Source organism: Phascolarctos cinereus, unplaced genomic scaffold, assembly GCF_003287225.1.
Source record: "Phascolarctos cinereus isolate Bilbo 61053 unplaced genomic scaffold, phaCin_HiC Scaffold_4;HRSCAF=312, whole genome shotgun sequence".
Taxonomy (NCBI): Eukaryota; Metazoa; Chordata; class Mammalia; order Diprotodontia; family Phascolarctidae; genus Phascolarctos; species Phascolarctos cinereus.
Genome location: NW_027555847.1, coordinates 676,582,556 through 676,598,259, shown reverse-complemented (window position 1 = coordinate 676,598,259; position 15,704 = coordinate 676,582,556). Strand labels below are relative to the sequence as shown.

Genomic DNA, 15,704 nt, shown 5'->3' with positions numbered 1-15,704 from the left:
GACAGATGGAGAGAGGGAAAAAGAGAGGGAGAGAATAGAAAAGGAACAGGAGAGAACAGAGGGAGAGAGGATAGAGGAAGAAAGAACAAGAGAGGAGTTAGAGAAGAGAGGGGAAAGAGTGAGAGAAGACAGGGAGAAAAGAGAGGAAAAAGGAGAGAAGGGAGAGAGAAAAGAGGAAGAGGAGAGGAGAGGAGAGGAGAAGAGAAGACATAAGAAGAGAGGGAAAAAAGGCAAGGAGAGAGAAGAGGTGAGAGAGGACTGAGGGAGAGAGGAAAGAGGGAAAGACAGAGGGAGAGAGAATTGTCCTCAGTAGCAGCTGGCTGTGTGCTCAGACACAGACACACAAACACTTACCAGATGTACAGCAGACAAAAAAACACACCAGATGTGCTGAGACACACACATACACACACCAGACATGTGCACAACTCATACACTGGACACAGAAACACAAACACGGAGTTATACACAGAGACATATGGAAATACACCTACTAACACAGAGAGACATACACACAGCCATTCCTTACACACACACTCCTTGAGGTGAGCTATCCAACATGAAGAATACTCCCACTAGTGCCCCCCACTAGGGGAGAAGGGACAAGGAATGAAGAAGTCCCAGGTCTACAGAATGTATGAACTGCCTGGGGGAAGAGGGAGCTTCAGGATGATGCCTGGACCTTCTACTCAGGCTGTGGGGATTCACAAAGAGGACAGTTAAAGAACAAGGTAACAGGATAGAATCAAAGGCTACAGATTAGGCCACTCACACTGAGGGCCTTGGTTTTTCCATTTGTCATAGAAAGAGGTTCCTCTCAGCTCTGACATCCTGTGTTCTAAGGGCCCTCCCAGCTCTGAAATTCTTTGAGCCCATGTGCAGCTCAGAAAGGTAGGATTCTAGTCAGTCTAACCTGAGCCATCCAGGACAGGCTTCCTGGAGGAGGTGACCCAGGGGCCTCATCTCATTACTTCTTAGTTATCCTTACTGATCCTCTCTATATCCCCAACCTTCACATACCCCCAATGCAGACCCTGACTCCTCAAATATATGAAAACACCTATACCTCTATCTGCCCGGTTCCACATGTGTAGGCTTCTGCTCTCTAGGCTCAGAGCTAAGGCAAGGCAGGCCCTTGGGGCTCAGTTCAGGGTCATCTGGGGGCAGGCAGAACCTCAGGAGTAGGGCAATGCTCTGGCCTCCAGGCACAGGGTGACCCTACCTTCTTTGGGTCAGATCCAAGAGCCAGGCCCTCATCTTCCCCTGCCAGGCAGACATCAAGGGTTCAGGTTACATGCTAGTTCAGTGAAGCTTAGGCTGGACTGAGCTCCAGGCCAAGCCTCCTGGTTCTAGCTCATTTAAGAAGAAGGAAGAAGGCTACAAAGAAGACTGCCCACCAAGTGCATCCTAGAGACCCTGCAACCTCCTCCTTCCTCTCCACATGAGCCATGGCTCCTATGCTCCTTCCGGGCCAGACTGGGCAAACAGAGCCCTCTGTAGTCCAGTAATCATACTTATCCCCCATACCTGCAATGCGTGGATGAACCTTAGAACCTTAGAAATCAGCCAGTCAGGACCCAGCAGGCCATCACGATCATGGACTGGATGTCCTCGGGGACATGCTGCGGCTTTGGTGCCTGTGCGGCGGAAGCCGGTGGGGGTGGGGGGGGGCCAAGGAGGTGCATTACATCGGATCTTTGCTTGAAAGAGTTTTTACAGGATGGGTGCAGTGAACTTTCCAGAGTACCCAGGCTGCAGCAGCTTCCAGAAACTCCTTTGCTGCTAATAACAAGGCCACAGATCCTGTTCCTAAGGACTGCACTGTCTCCTCCTACAATGAATGGGACCCACCTGAGGAGGTGATTGTAGGCAGAGCTGAAAATGCCTGTGTTCTACCATTCACTGTGGAAGTTAAGGCGAACACATATGAAAAGTATTGGCCATTTTACCAGCAGCATGGAGGCCAGTACTTTCCCAAGGAGCATCTGAAAAAGGCTGTTGCTGAAATTGAAGAAATGTGCAATATTTTGAAAATGGAAGGAGTGACTGTTAAGAGGCCTGATCCCATTGATTGGCCTTTCAAGTACAAAACACTAGATTTTGAGGCTACAGGTTTGTATGGTGCAGTGCCCAGAGACATTCTGATTGTAGTTGGAAATGAAATCATTGAAGCTCCCATGGCATGGCGTGCATGCTTCTTTGAGTATCGAGCATACAGATCAGTTATCAAAGATTATTTCCATTGTGGGGCTAAGTGGACAACAATGGCTGATGAGCTTTATGACCAGGATTATCCAATCTACTCTGTAGAAGAGAGACACAAATTGGCTGCTCAGGGAAAATTTGTGACTACTGAATATGAGCCATGTTTTGATGCTGCTGACTTCATTTGAGCTGGAAGAGCTATTTTTGCACAGAGAAGCCAGGTAACTAATTACCTGGGTATCGAGTGGATGCGTAGGCATCTTGCTCCAGACTATAGGGTGCATATCGTCTCCTTTAAAGATCCCAATCCAATGCATGTTGATGCCACCTTCAATATCATTGGACCTGGTCTTGTGCTTTCCAACCCTGACTGGCCCTACTATCATCAGATTGAACTTTTCAAGAAAGCAGGATGGACTATAGTTACTCCTCTAACTCCAATCATCCCAGATGACCACCCACTCTGGGTGTCATCCAAATGGCTCTCCATGAATGTCTTAATGTTAGATGAAAAATGTGTTATGGTAGATGCCCAATGAAGTTCCAATTCAAAAAATGTTTGAAAAACTGGGTATTTCGACAAAGTTAATATTTGTAATGCCAATTCACTGGGAGGAGGTTTCCATTGTTGGACCTGTGATATTTGTCGACGTGGCACCCTGCAATTCTACTTCAACTAGAACTGGCCAGATGAGTGGTGGTGGCTGCTGAGCTTGAAATAAGCCTAGTAAGCTTAGGTATAAGCTTCATTCTACTGCTATAACAAATACATGAGCTAGCTATATAGTGCTTTAAGCAATCATGTCCTTAACCCCAGAGTCTTGAACCTAGTTTATTCTCACTCTCTTCCATATAAGGGAAAAAACCTAATTGCTAAGTCTTTGGACTGACTTTCTGAAACACTTTGTTTCTACTCCTGAAGTCCTATTCACCTGGGCTTCAAGTGTGAACTTGACAATGTGTTTCAAGGCAAAGGTTGCTAGAATATTGCCACTAATGTTTAACCATCTACCTCTGTTTAATTTTCTATCCAAAAGGCAGCTTGAAATGACAGCCCTCTGTTAAGTAGTGTTGTATATGTCACTTTTTTCAAAATAAGAAAAGTACTTAAGTAGTCACATTTTAAGTGGTACCAGATAACTGCCTCTTTTTCTAACAGTATTTTAGATTAATTTTTTATTTCCATTTTTTAAGATAAGCTAAACTATACAAACATCAAAGGGAATTCTCCAGGAATTTAGTTAATATTCTCATCTCAACATTTTAACATTAGTGTTATTTGCTTCTAAAAACATTTTCACATGACTTACCTCATTTCAAATGAAATGTTTTTTCCATATTTCTTGTTATTTCTAAGTTCTTACAGAAATATTCAATGCAGCAAGATATGATTGTAATTTCCCATCTCTAACTTTTTGGCATGTTCAGTAGCTATACACTACTACATCTGCAAGTTTTCTTTCTTTGGTAAGTTAAGATATGCTTACGTAAGTGCAGATTCTTTAAAGCATAGCTGAGAGATAAGAATATTCAGTAATTAATGGAAAAGAACCTATATGTATACATATGACCTGGTTTTAATATTGGATACCAGACATGTATTTTTTATGCTAGTAAAAATTTTTGTGTTCAAAACTAAAATAAGAAAAATCAGCCAGTCAAACCCATCATTATAGGGGACAGAAAGTGAAATGGAATGAGAGAAATGTGCAAGGGGAAAGGGCTGCTCTTCCTTAAAGGCCTGCAAACTGGACAACCTTTGTAAGGCATGTTATGTAGGAATAAAGCCTGGACTAGATGGCCCCTGAGATCCCTTCCCAGTCTCAGGTTCTGTGATACTGTGAAGGGAAAGAATTTGCTCAATGTCACACAATGAGTGAGGGATGCAGCTGAGATTTAAAGCCAGGGTTTTTGAATTCTAGTCCAGCGCTCCCTTTCCCCTTGTAGGGGGCTGCCTCTATACCCCAAAGTGTCACTCCCTACTCATGCCAGGACGCCTTAGCATTTCTGCCCACGTAGGGAGAAAGGGGCTCTGGAATTTAATCTACGAAGGAATGAAACAAGAATTTCTTTTTGTTGGTTTGTTTGTTTGTTTTGGCTAGGCAATGGGGTCAAGTGACTTGCCCAGGGTAACACAGCTAGTAAGTGGAAACAAGCATTTCTTAAGCAACTACTACGTGGCAAGCACTGTGCTAAGCCCTGGACAAATGTTATCTATCTCATTTGATCCACACAGAAACCCTGGGAGGCAGGTGCTATTATCATCCCACTTTTATAGTTGAGGAACTGAAGCAAATAGAGGTTAAATGACTTGCTCAGAGCCACACAGCTAGTTAGTGACTGAGGCTGGATTTGAACTTGTCATCTCCCTCACTCCCTTGAGGAAGCTAGGTGGCAGCTAGGTGGCACCTGGAGTCAGGAAGACTCAGCTTCCTGAGCTCAAATCTGGCCTCAGACACTTACTAGCTGTGTGACCCTGGGCAAGTCACTTAACCCTGCTTCAGTTTCCTCATCTGTAAAATAAGCTGGAGGAGAAAATGGCAAACCACTCCAGTATCTTTGTTAAGAAAACCCCAAAGGGGGTCATAGAGAGTCGGACATGACTGAAATGACTGAAAAACACCAACTTCCTTACTCCAAGATCTAACCACAGCATCACCTAAGCAAACAAGCTTCTCTGAAGCGCCTGATACTTGTGGGCACAAAGGGGCAAACGTGTAGAGTTTTAGAGCTGAAAGAGAGCTTAGTGATCCCTCTGGAGGAAGGAGGAAAGGAGGAGACCCCCCTCCCATTCTGTCATCATCTTTCCTCCTCCCATCCCCAAGATCACCAGCAGCCCCGTCCCAGGGGCTCCAGGTCAGTTCAGAGTGAATGAAGCCCAACATCCCTGGATGAAGCTGAGCATTTCCTCCCGGAGGCTTCTCCTCTGTCCCCCCTTGCCTTCAGCCTTTTATGATGCTGATTTGTGTTCACATTGATCACCCCCTAGCAGAGCAGACTAGAAGCTACCTGAGGGTAAAAGGGTATCCTCAGACCCTGACACAATGCCTGACGCACAGTAGGTACTCTTAAAATTCTTGTAGTGGCTCATTAATGGAATCAGGGACTAAAAGTAAGGAGACCTGGTTTCTCGTCTTAGTTTAAGACCGGGGGTCTTAATCTGGGGTACATGGACTTGTTTTTTTTAACATTTATTTTATTTTTAATTAATTTAATTAATTAATTAATTAATTTAATTAATATTTTTAATTTAATTTAATTTCCATAACATAGTATAATTAAAAAGATGATTGCACACAAAACTGCAAATCTACTATGTACAATTCGCTATTCCTTTTAAATATACAACAAAGCTATCACGTAAATTTCTTTTTTTTCTTCCTTTCCCATCCCTGCCTTGTATATTTTTTTTTACTATTTTAAGGACTATATTTCAATAGAATTAGTTTCCTTTGTAATTCTGTGTATTTGACTTTATGCATTTAAAAACACAATTTTAGGGGGCAGCTAGGTGGTGCAGTGGAGTCGAGGACCTGAGTTCAAATCCAGCCTCAGACACTTAACACTAGCTGTGCAACCCTGGGCAAGTCACTTAACCCCAGCTGTGTAACCCTGGGCAAAGTCACTTAACCCCATTGCCTAGTTTAGAAAAAGAAAAAGAAAAGAAAAACACGATTTTAAGAAAGAGTCTACAGGCTTCACTAGACTGTTTTGCCAAAAGGCTCCTGGACCCCAAAAAAAGGTGAAGAAGCCCTGCTCTAGACTGACTAGATGTGTGGCCTTGGAGTCACAGGACCTGGGTTTGAATCTCAGCTCTGCCCGATTTGGACTTCAGTTTCTTCCCCTGTAAAATCCTCACTTGAACTCAATGGCCTCCAAGATCCCTACCAGCCTTCAATCTATAAGCCTGGAAATCATTTCCCTTCTTTCTGTTTTATTGTTTGTACAATGAAGAATCATAAGATGCTAGATCTGATTAAGGAGAGACCGCTGGAGGTCATCTATTCATTTTATAGATGAGAGAACTGAGGGCCAGAGATTTGTCCTAAGAGAGTGACTCTCCCAGTTCTGACACATGTCCTAAGGCCCCTCCTGCCTTCATTTGGGGTTCTCAGGGCCTTCCCAGCCCTGACATTGTGTGTCCAATGTCCTTAGGATCTTTCCAGCTCCAGCACCCCTCTCAGTGCTGATATTCTGTGTCTTATATTTTTAGGTCCTTTTTAATGCCCACAGTTTCGCGTTCTACGAGGTCAGTCTCGGGCCCAGTGGAGGTAGGCAAAGGAACAACATGGTCCAGAGATTTGGGAACAAGCTAGGAGCCTTCACCCTGTGATCTGCCCCCTCCACCCTCAGTGCTCCTAGGTTTATGGCCTGGGGCCCACCCTACCCATTGACTCCTTATGGCAGGACTGTGGACCCTGCCCAGCAAGACTGCAGCTAGGGGCTAGGGTTGGAGGGGGCAGAGGAGGAGTTGTGTTCATACAGAATTAGGGGGCTAAGGGAGGCTAGAACTGATACAATTCCTCAGCCTGCCTCCAACCTCCCTGACCTCCCAGATCAGTGGCTAGACTTCCCATTCTGGGACCTTGACCTTCCAAAGGTCATTGACCCTTGGGCCTATTCTTTCCTGACCCCTGACCTCTCTACCCCAGGCCGAACTTGGACTAATAGGGGAAAGTGGACAGAATGGGCCTGCTCAGGAATCTCTCTCCAGTAGGGGCAGATTCCCAAGGTCTCCAGCAGCAGAACCACCCCACCAGAAATCCTGGGTAGGACACCACTAGGGAGAGTGAGCAGCTTCTTCAGCTATTTCAGCCTGAATGTGACCACTGGCTCCCTTTCCTGACCCCAGCCCCAGCAGAAACACAGATCCTAAGCAAGCGAGCATCTATTAAGCGCCTACTATTTGCCAGCACAAAGGGGAAAATGCCTATGGTTTCAGAGCTTAAAGAAAGCTTAGAGATGCTAACCAGTCACAAAGGGAAAGTATAGATAATAATAATAATAACAACAACATTTATATAGTGCCTTAGAGTTTACAAAGCACTTTACATCTGTTATTCCGTCAGAGCCTCACAACATCCATTTGATGTAGGTGCTATTATTATCCCCATTTTACGGTTGGGGAAACTGAGGCAGACCAAGGTTAAGGGCAGCCACCTGTCCATGGTCACACTGGTAATGAGTCTGAGGCAGGATTCAAACTGAGGTCTTCCTGACCCCAAGTCCAGCATCCATCCACCACCTAACTGCTTCCAGGCTCCCTGGATGTCCCAGCATGGTCGGTCCCTCTCCAGGGAGCCACAGTTCAGAGATTTCATTCTGCCTCCTCAGGGGTCTGAGGGGTATGGTAGCAGGGAGCAGGGAGAGTGGGGGGAGGAGGGAAGGTCCTTGAATTCCAGAGCCCCTGACAGATTGTTTTCCCCTCCATTTCTTTTTTTTTTCCATTTTATTTCTTTTCTTTTTTTTTTTTTTTTGGCTAGGCAATGGGGATAAGTGACTTGCCCAGGGTCACACAGCTAGTAAGTGTTATGTATCTGAGGCCAGATTTGAACTCAGGTCCTCTTGACTCCAGGGCCGGTGCTCTATCTACTACGCCACCTAGCTACTCCTCCCCCTCCATTTCCAGGCTTCAGCTCTGGTTGACTCCTTCCATCCCCTTAACTCTCCCAAACATGTCATTTTAAGACATCGCAGTGAACCATGAAAACTGCAGCATGTGAAGAAGGTTTTGGTTGTTCTCATGATGATTAATTACTCTGTGGGGGTTGGATAAGTTGGCCTCGAAGGCCCTGGATAGCTCAGACTCTAATGGCTTCTCTCCCCAGCACCTGGACTCCAACGCAAATATTTATGAAGTGCTAAACCCAGAGCCAAGCACTGTGCTCTACAAAAATACAGAAAAACCAGTTCTTGCCCTTAAATCTATGGGAGGAAATATTCTCGTGTATGAGTCTTAACTTCCCAACCATTGGGAAATCTCTTAAGGCAGGCTGCTGGCTTCCTCTGTCTCTCATTTAGCCCACCACGTCACCGAGCACAGACCTAGGCATGAAAGGGGGATATACTAAATATCTGTTGATTGAATGGTCGGTCAGGTCAGTGAGTCTCAGACCTGTGGGTAATCTATAGAGCGGGGGAAAGGGAGCAGGAAGGCCAGGCCAAGACTGGGCAGGGGGTGAGCAGAGCCAGTAGAAAGGAATGGCCCCCCATCTGGGAGTCACTGTCCAGGCCAGGGCCTGGCATGCCCAGGGTAAGCCCCAGCCCAGTCCTAGGCCTACATTCCATGGAGAGCCCAGAGGCCCCTGCCAGCCCTGGACCTGGCTTTCAGGCCTCTGGCAGAACTGGTATGCCTCTAGGACAGGAGTTTGGGGTCTGGTCCTAGAAGCAGTGGGCAGAAACTCTGGACCTAGGCATGGTGCCACCTCGACCCATCCAGGGCCATTGATCTCTGCTCCTCAGGCTGCTAAAGCCGCTGCCCTCGACGGAGTTTAGCTCTCTGGTTCTTGAACCACACCTGGGGAAGAAGGGAGGTTGGGGGAAGAAAGTTGATATCAGGGGAGAAAAGATGCTCATGTCATGCCCTCACACCAAAGGGGCATCGGTGGGCTCCTGGCATACCCTGACCTGGGACAAGGGCTCTGGGAGGTCAACTCCCCCCTGAGGAAGAGGCAGACCTGGGCAGTGAGTCCCCTCTGGGGAGAGGCCTAGATGGAGCACTAGATTTGGTGGCAGCCAAGACCCAGAAGGGGAATCACAATACCAGAGTCCCAGCCTGCTTCTGTCACTTACTGTCATTAGGCCACCAGCACGCTGCCCCTCCCCCTCCCCTCATTCTCTAATTCACACTGGAAAAGGAGAGAGACATCTTAGGTTCTTTTCACTTCCGATAGTGCTGATATTCTACTCTAAAATCTCCTAGAGATCTAGCATTTTGTATTCTAAGCTTCTTCCCAGCTCTGACAACCTGTGTTCTAAGGGCCCTCCCAGCTCTGACATTCTGAGTTCTAAGGCCCTGTAGTCCTGACCTCCTGTACTCTAAGGGCCCTCCCAGTCCTGACCTTTTGTGTTCTAAGGGCTCTCCGAGCTGACATTCTATACTCTAAGACAACACCCCTCCCCCCAGTTCTGACATCCTAAGATCTTTATGACTCTTTTATTCTATATTCTAAGACCCTTCCAGCTCTGACATTCTATATTCCATGGTCCCTCCCAGATCTGACACTCTGCATTCTAAGATCTCTCCCAGGTCTGATATTCTAGGCTCACAAGACCCTAGGTGGAACCTTGGTGACCACTAAATCCAAATCCCTCATTTTACAGATGAAGTCAAGGCACAGAGAGAGAGGTTAGGCAAATTACCCAAAGTAACACAGCTAGTAAGTGCCTGAGGCAGGATTCACACGAGGGTCTTTCTGCCTCTAATCTGAAGCTCTGTCTAGAAGTTCTCTCCCCAGATCTGACATTCCATGTTCTCTAATCCCTTGCCATTCTAACATTCTAACCCCAGAGTCCAACTAAGGGGCCTTCGATTTCAGCATTACTGATGAAGTTCTTATAACAAGAATATCCTCCGTATTGGGGGCATGAAAAGGTCACAAAGAATAATGGAGGCTCCTCCTTCCCTCTCTCAGAAGGGAAGTAGGTCCTGCCCTGAGTTATGAGCCAGCATTTCATGCAGAAGGGGCCATCCGCAGATGAGCTCAGCTGCAGCCCACTGGGCTGGGGGCAGAGAGACGCTCACCTGGACTCGGGCCTCAGGCAGGAGGAGAAGGCCAGCCAGGTGGCGCCGGGTGCCCTGGTCTGGGTAGGGGCTGCGCTCAAAGGCCCACTCCAAGGCTTTCAGCTGAGGCTTCGTGAAGGCAACTCGATTCCGTGGGGGTGGCAGGTGTGTGTTAGCCCCCCGCGGCTCCGCTGAAAGAAGCCAGAGAGAGGCTGGGTCTTGGGGGGCTGTGTGTGAAACACTAAAGAACCAGTTGGGGATCCGAAGACATCTAGAATCAGAGTCCCTGAGAGATGAAGGTGGGGCACTGAACATGGTTGGGAATCGGGGAAAAGCTGGGGATCCAGTGGCTGGATGGCCTGATAAGAAGGAGGCCTTGGGAGGTGAATGGGAGGAAAGGAAGGCCAAGGAAGGCATGTTCTCCTCCTTTCCCTCCCTGACCTGCTAAGAGCTGGTCTGCAGCCTGTTCCTCCCCTTCCCTCCCTTCTCAGAACCTCCCTCACCCAAGTTCCTCACCTGCTATATGGTCCACCCCTAGCTGAGGCTGAAAAGAGGGAGGCTGCAGAGGCCCCCTTGAGCCCGGCAGCCACAGGCCAGCAGGAGTCTGATCCATGCCCACAGGATAGATGTGAAGCTCTCTTTAGTAAGGCCGGAGAACTTGGTGGTTTGCATCTGTCTTCCTCGGTCGGTCGGAGCTTGGTACTCAACCTCTGAGCCTTCCTTTCTCCATCTGGAATAAGAGCCACCACTGAATAAGAAAGCCAAGGCTGATCCATAATGGAAGAAGCTGCCCTTCCAGCCCAACCAGAGTGTGAAATGCCCCCCTGGGGGCTGGGTCCCTTCCCAGGCACTGGGGAGACACCAGGTCCACTCTCTGGGCTTTGATTCAGAGTGAGAAACCATCAGTCCCCAAAGAATCCAAAAAATATCCTCTCCCCGAGTCAACCCAAGCAAAGGCTTCCAGGCTCTGTCATTGATTCTCTGCGTGACCCTAGATAAGTACTATCTTCCTCCCTTCCCCCCTTGGCTTCAGTTTCCTTATCTGTACAATGAGGGGGTTGGAGTGGGTTTCCTTTCTAGTACTAAATCTTTCGATCCCCTGACTGCATTGGGCCCAGAGGGTAAGTGACTTTTCCATGATCCCAGAGAAAGTTAATGGCAGAGCTTAGACTAGAATCTACCGCTTTGGGCTCCTGTTCCAGAGAAGGAAGCAAGATGTCGGGTCACTGGAGCTTTGTTGGCCATCCTATTGGCCTCCTGGAGAAAGAAGGCGCCCTACACTCTCCCAGCCTTTGGCTGGGTTGGGGGAGCTACAGCCCTATTCCTCCCCACCCAGCCCAGCCCAGGCCCTGAGCTACTCACCTTCTTTCTGCTCTTCTTCCTGGGCAGCCTTGGTCAGGATGAGCCCCCAGTGCCCTCCTCCCCCTGGGCTATTTAAGCTCCAGTGACTGGGCCCCACCTGTCCCTTTGAGCCACTGGCCAATGGAGAGTATCCTGGCCCCAAACCCTCTGGGAGTTGGAACTTGGTGTGTGTGTGTAGGGGGGTGCAATCAGAGACTGGGCCAGCCCCACATCGGGGGTGGGAGGGGGGCTATTCTTCCCTTGTCAATCCTGGATTAACTTTTCTAGCTTAGGTCACCAAAGCTACCCCCTCTCTGCCTTCTGCTCCCCCTGCAGGAAACAGATGCAGTACCCAGAGAAAGAGGAAGTGTCCCCAACCTATCTCCTGTGTCCATCCACCAGACCCCACCACTCACCTCCCTGACCAGAGGTCAGGACACCTGGGTTCTTGCCCCTACTCCTGCCTGTTCCCAGGGTATGATCTTGGCTAAGTCACTTTCTATGTCCTCATTGTCATCATCTGTAAAAAGAGCTTCGATCTCTAAAGTCCCGTCCGGCTCTTAACATTCTCCGTTCTCAGCTCTCTGACTGGGGGCAGGACAGGGCCATGCTGCAAATGCCTAGACAGTGAGGCCTCCCGGATTCCCCCCTCCTCCCCTTGGCTGGCTGGCCCCTGGCCCTCCACGGCTGTCATAGGCTATCAGCCTCCAGCCAAGACAAGTCAGTTTGGGGCAGGTCCTGGAGGGGATTAGAAGGCCTGGGGACTCAGGCCTCAGGCTTGGCTGGGGAAGGATTAGCAAAGATTTCCAGAAAAAAGACCTTGCTAGTGGGACAGATCACCCCCGCAATCACTCAGTCACCCCCATCTCTCCCATTGCCTCCAAAGGCAGAGAAATGGGGGCAGCGGCTTACTTCCCTTAGGGCCCTCTCCCCCACTTCCAGCTTGGTCTACCCTCAGTACCCTCTGCCCCTTCAACTTCATATCATACAGCACTCCTCCCATTTTGTTTTGTTTTGTTTTGTTTGTTTGTTTTTTGCTTTTTGGTGAGGTAATAGGAGTTAAGTGACTTGCCCAGGGTCACACAGCTAGTAAGTGTCAAGTGTTTGGTCTGAGGCTGGATTTGAACTCAGGTCCTCCTGACTTCAGGGCCAGTACGCTATCCACTGTGCCACCTAGCTGCATATATTAGTTTTTTTTTTCCCCAGAAACAAGTAATTTCAAAATTTGTCATCTAGTCCAATCTTACCTTGTTTTTATTTTTATTTTTTGGTTTTTTGGTTTTTTTGCTAGGCAGCAGGGTTAAGTGACTTGCCCAGGGTCACACAGCTAGTAAGTGTTATGTGTCTGAGGTCACATTTGAACTCAGGTCCTCCTGGCTCTGGGGCCAGTGCTCTATCCACTGCGCCACCTAGCTGCCCCTCCCAGCACCCCCATTTTGTATTGGGACTCAGAAGACATGAGTTCAAATTCTGTCACTTCCATTACCTAGATCTGAAGTTTTAGGCAAAGCATTCTCCCTCTCTGGGCTTGATCTGTAATACCAGGGGCTGGACTACAGCAGGGTCCTCTAGGTCTTCAAGTGACTGAATTTGAACATTTTGTAAAGTTTGGATTCAATCAAAGGACTGAACTTGAGGACCTAGAGGGCCAGAGGTTCCCCACCCTTGGACTAGAGTTTTTATTTTTATTTTATTTATTTATTTGATGCTTTAATTATCTTTTTTTAAAATTTTCTTTTTTTATATAAATTTATTTATTTTTAGTTCTCAACATTCACTCCCACAAGTCTTTGAATTCCAAATTTTCACCCCATCTCCCCTCTCCCCCCACCCCAAGACGGCATGCACTCCAAACATCCCCTCCCCCAGTCTGTCCTCTCCTCCATCTCTCTCTCCTTCTCCTATCCCCCTCTCCCTTCACCTTCCTGCAGGGCAGGATAGACCTCCACACCCCACTTCCTGCACTGGACTAGAGTTTTTAAACAGGTGTCCATGAACTTATTTTAAAATACAATAATTCACTTACTGTATTTCAGTATAATTGTAATTCTATGCATTTTATTTTATGCATTTCAAAGCATGATTCTGAGGAGAGACCCTCCAACTTGGCCAGACTGTCAAAGGGGGTCTATGATCACCAAAAAGGCTAAGAACCCCTGGAAAAATGATCATCATTCGGTACTGGAAGGAATTGGAGGTGGGAAGTCTGGTAAGGAGGTTGATTTGATATTCCAGTTTGGAGTGCAAAAAGCCTGAACTCAAATAGCATCTGTAAAGATGGAGAAGGAAGGATAAATGAGAGAGAGCAAAGACTTCCCAGGGGAGCTAGACCAGGAACTGTGAGGCTGGAGATGCCGGTATGAATGGGAGAGACCAGAGGATCCCCCAAGGGCTGTGTCCCTTCTCTATCCTCTCCCTCCAAATCCTAGATATGGTCCTCAGTTCCATCAGAGGCTGTTTGCTCAGAATTGTTTCATTTCCTGCCCATAACAACGAAGGAGGTATCATGGACCCCTGGTTATTTTTTTGTTTTTGTTTTTAAAGAAAGAATAAAGTTCACATTTATAAACATAGCTCTTAAAGGTTTACAAAACACTTTAGATACATTATTTCATTTGTTCCTCCCAACCATCCTGTGAAGTAGATGCTGCCATTTTCTATTTTACATTTGAGGGAATAGACTCAGTAAAAGTTAAATGACTTGTCCAGGGTCACACTGCTAGTAAGTACCTTAGACAGGTTTCAAACCCAAGTTTTCCTGATGTGACTCCATTTTAACACAGTTCCTTTCTCAGGAAACCATGCATAACCTCCTTTTCCCCCAACACAATTTGCTTTCCTTGGCTCATAGATTTAGTGCAGAAAGGACCTTAGAGATTATTAGCTTAACCCCCTTATTTTACAGAGGAAGATACTGAAGGTCAGAAAGATCAAGATTCAAGCCTACATCTTTGATTCCAAATCCAGGGCTATGTTTTGTATCCCGGGGATAGATTGAGGATCCTAGAGATCCCTGAGTCACCCTCCGCAGATGAGGGAGGCAGAGTGCTTGGGTTCCTAGCTCACCAACCTCTCCCATTCCCCATCTCTAGACAGCCTTTCTAGAGCACGCCCTCTAAAAGGTGGGGACAAGAAAAGGGAACAGGAGGAGTTAGTGGACAGATGGGCAGGGGCCATGATCGACGCAGCTTAAGGCTGCCCCCCTCTAAGGGGTCCAATCGATGGGGAATGTCGAGGCTGTGCTGTGGGCCCCAGCCTGCTATCTCCTTTCTGCCTGGGGCGAGCCCCAGAGAAAGGAGCTGCAGGGCCCCTTGCAAGGCATGCTTTGGAGAAGGAGAAAACCTGTTAAAGGCTCTTCAGAAGCTGGAATCGATCGCCCCCGCTGACCTCTGACCCCTCCTGCCTCTTGGCTCCACCAAACAGGGTCAGCAGCGCCAGACGCCCTATGAATGAAAGATAACCAGCGGGGGATGGGAGCCGCAGGCGGGCCACCCCTCCTCCAACAGGCTAGTTTTCTCCAACGCGCCGCCGGGACCACCTCCGCTCACCTGCTTTGTTCATTGCCCCAAGAAGAGCGACAGAACAGGAATCTGCTTGGGCTCACCCATCAGACGCGGGCAGCTGTGTTTCCCCTCAGTCTCCCCATCTGTAAAAAAAACAGGGCGGATGGTCTGTAAGGTCCCTTCCGCTCTGACATGTGAGGAAAGCTGGACTTGAAGGCGGGAGACCTCGGTGCTTATCCCAGCTCTGTCACGGGCTGACCAAAAGCAGGGACTGTTCGGCCTCTCTTTAGATCCCCAGAACCTAGTTCAGCGCCTGGCACAGAGAAGGGGACAGGCGCTGGACCTCGGATTTCTGAAGGTCGGCACCTTCTCTGCCAACTCAGAGGCTTAGACTAAGCACCTAGTAGGTGCTTTGCTAGCTAGCACTTACAGCATATAAAACCTTCACAAATACAGTTATCCCTTCCATATTGAGGGGGCTAAGGGGTAGGGTCCTTTTGATCTGGAAAATTCACATAAACGTTTTTGACCCTCCAGATAAAATATATTCATATTGTACAATTTTATATATAAATATATATATACACATATATATGTAAAATGCATTTCTGACTTTCTAAACATTGTCTGTGTGGGCTGCTGGCCTTTGAGTGTTGTCTTTCGCAAAACGCCCCAAAAGTTTCCATTTCATTTCTTATGCCTACCAGCGATATATCAAAATTGTGATGGGGAAAGTTGGGATGTGGAAAGGATAACCAATGACATTTTATCTGATACAACAACCTGTAAGGTAAGTGCTATTATTGGCTCCATTTTACAGATTAGGAAATTGGGGCCAAAAGTGGTTAAGAGTGACTTGCCCAGGGTCATATAGCTAGAAAGTATCTGAGGAAGAAGTGGGACTCAGTCTCCAGCTCTCTATCCACTGCACC

General features: G+C 47.6%; 1 pseudogene; it reads left to right on the top strand.

Moving 5' to 3' along the window:
• The first annotated feature begins 1,619 nt into the window (after positions 1 to 1,619).
• LOC110223485 (glycine amidinotransferase, mitochondrial pseudogene) lies at positions 1,620 to 2,885 on the top strand (annotated as a pseudogene).
• The last annotated feature ends 12,819 nt before the right edge of the window (positions 2,886 to 15,704 follow it).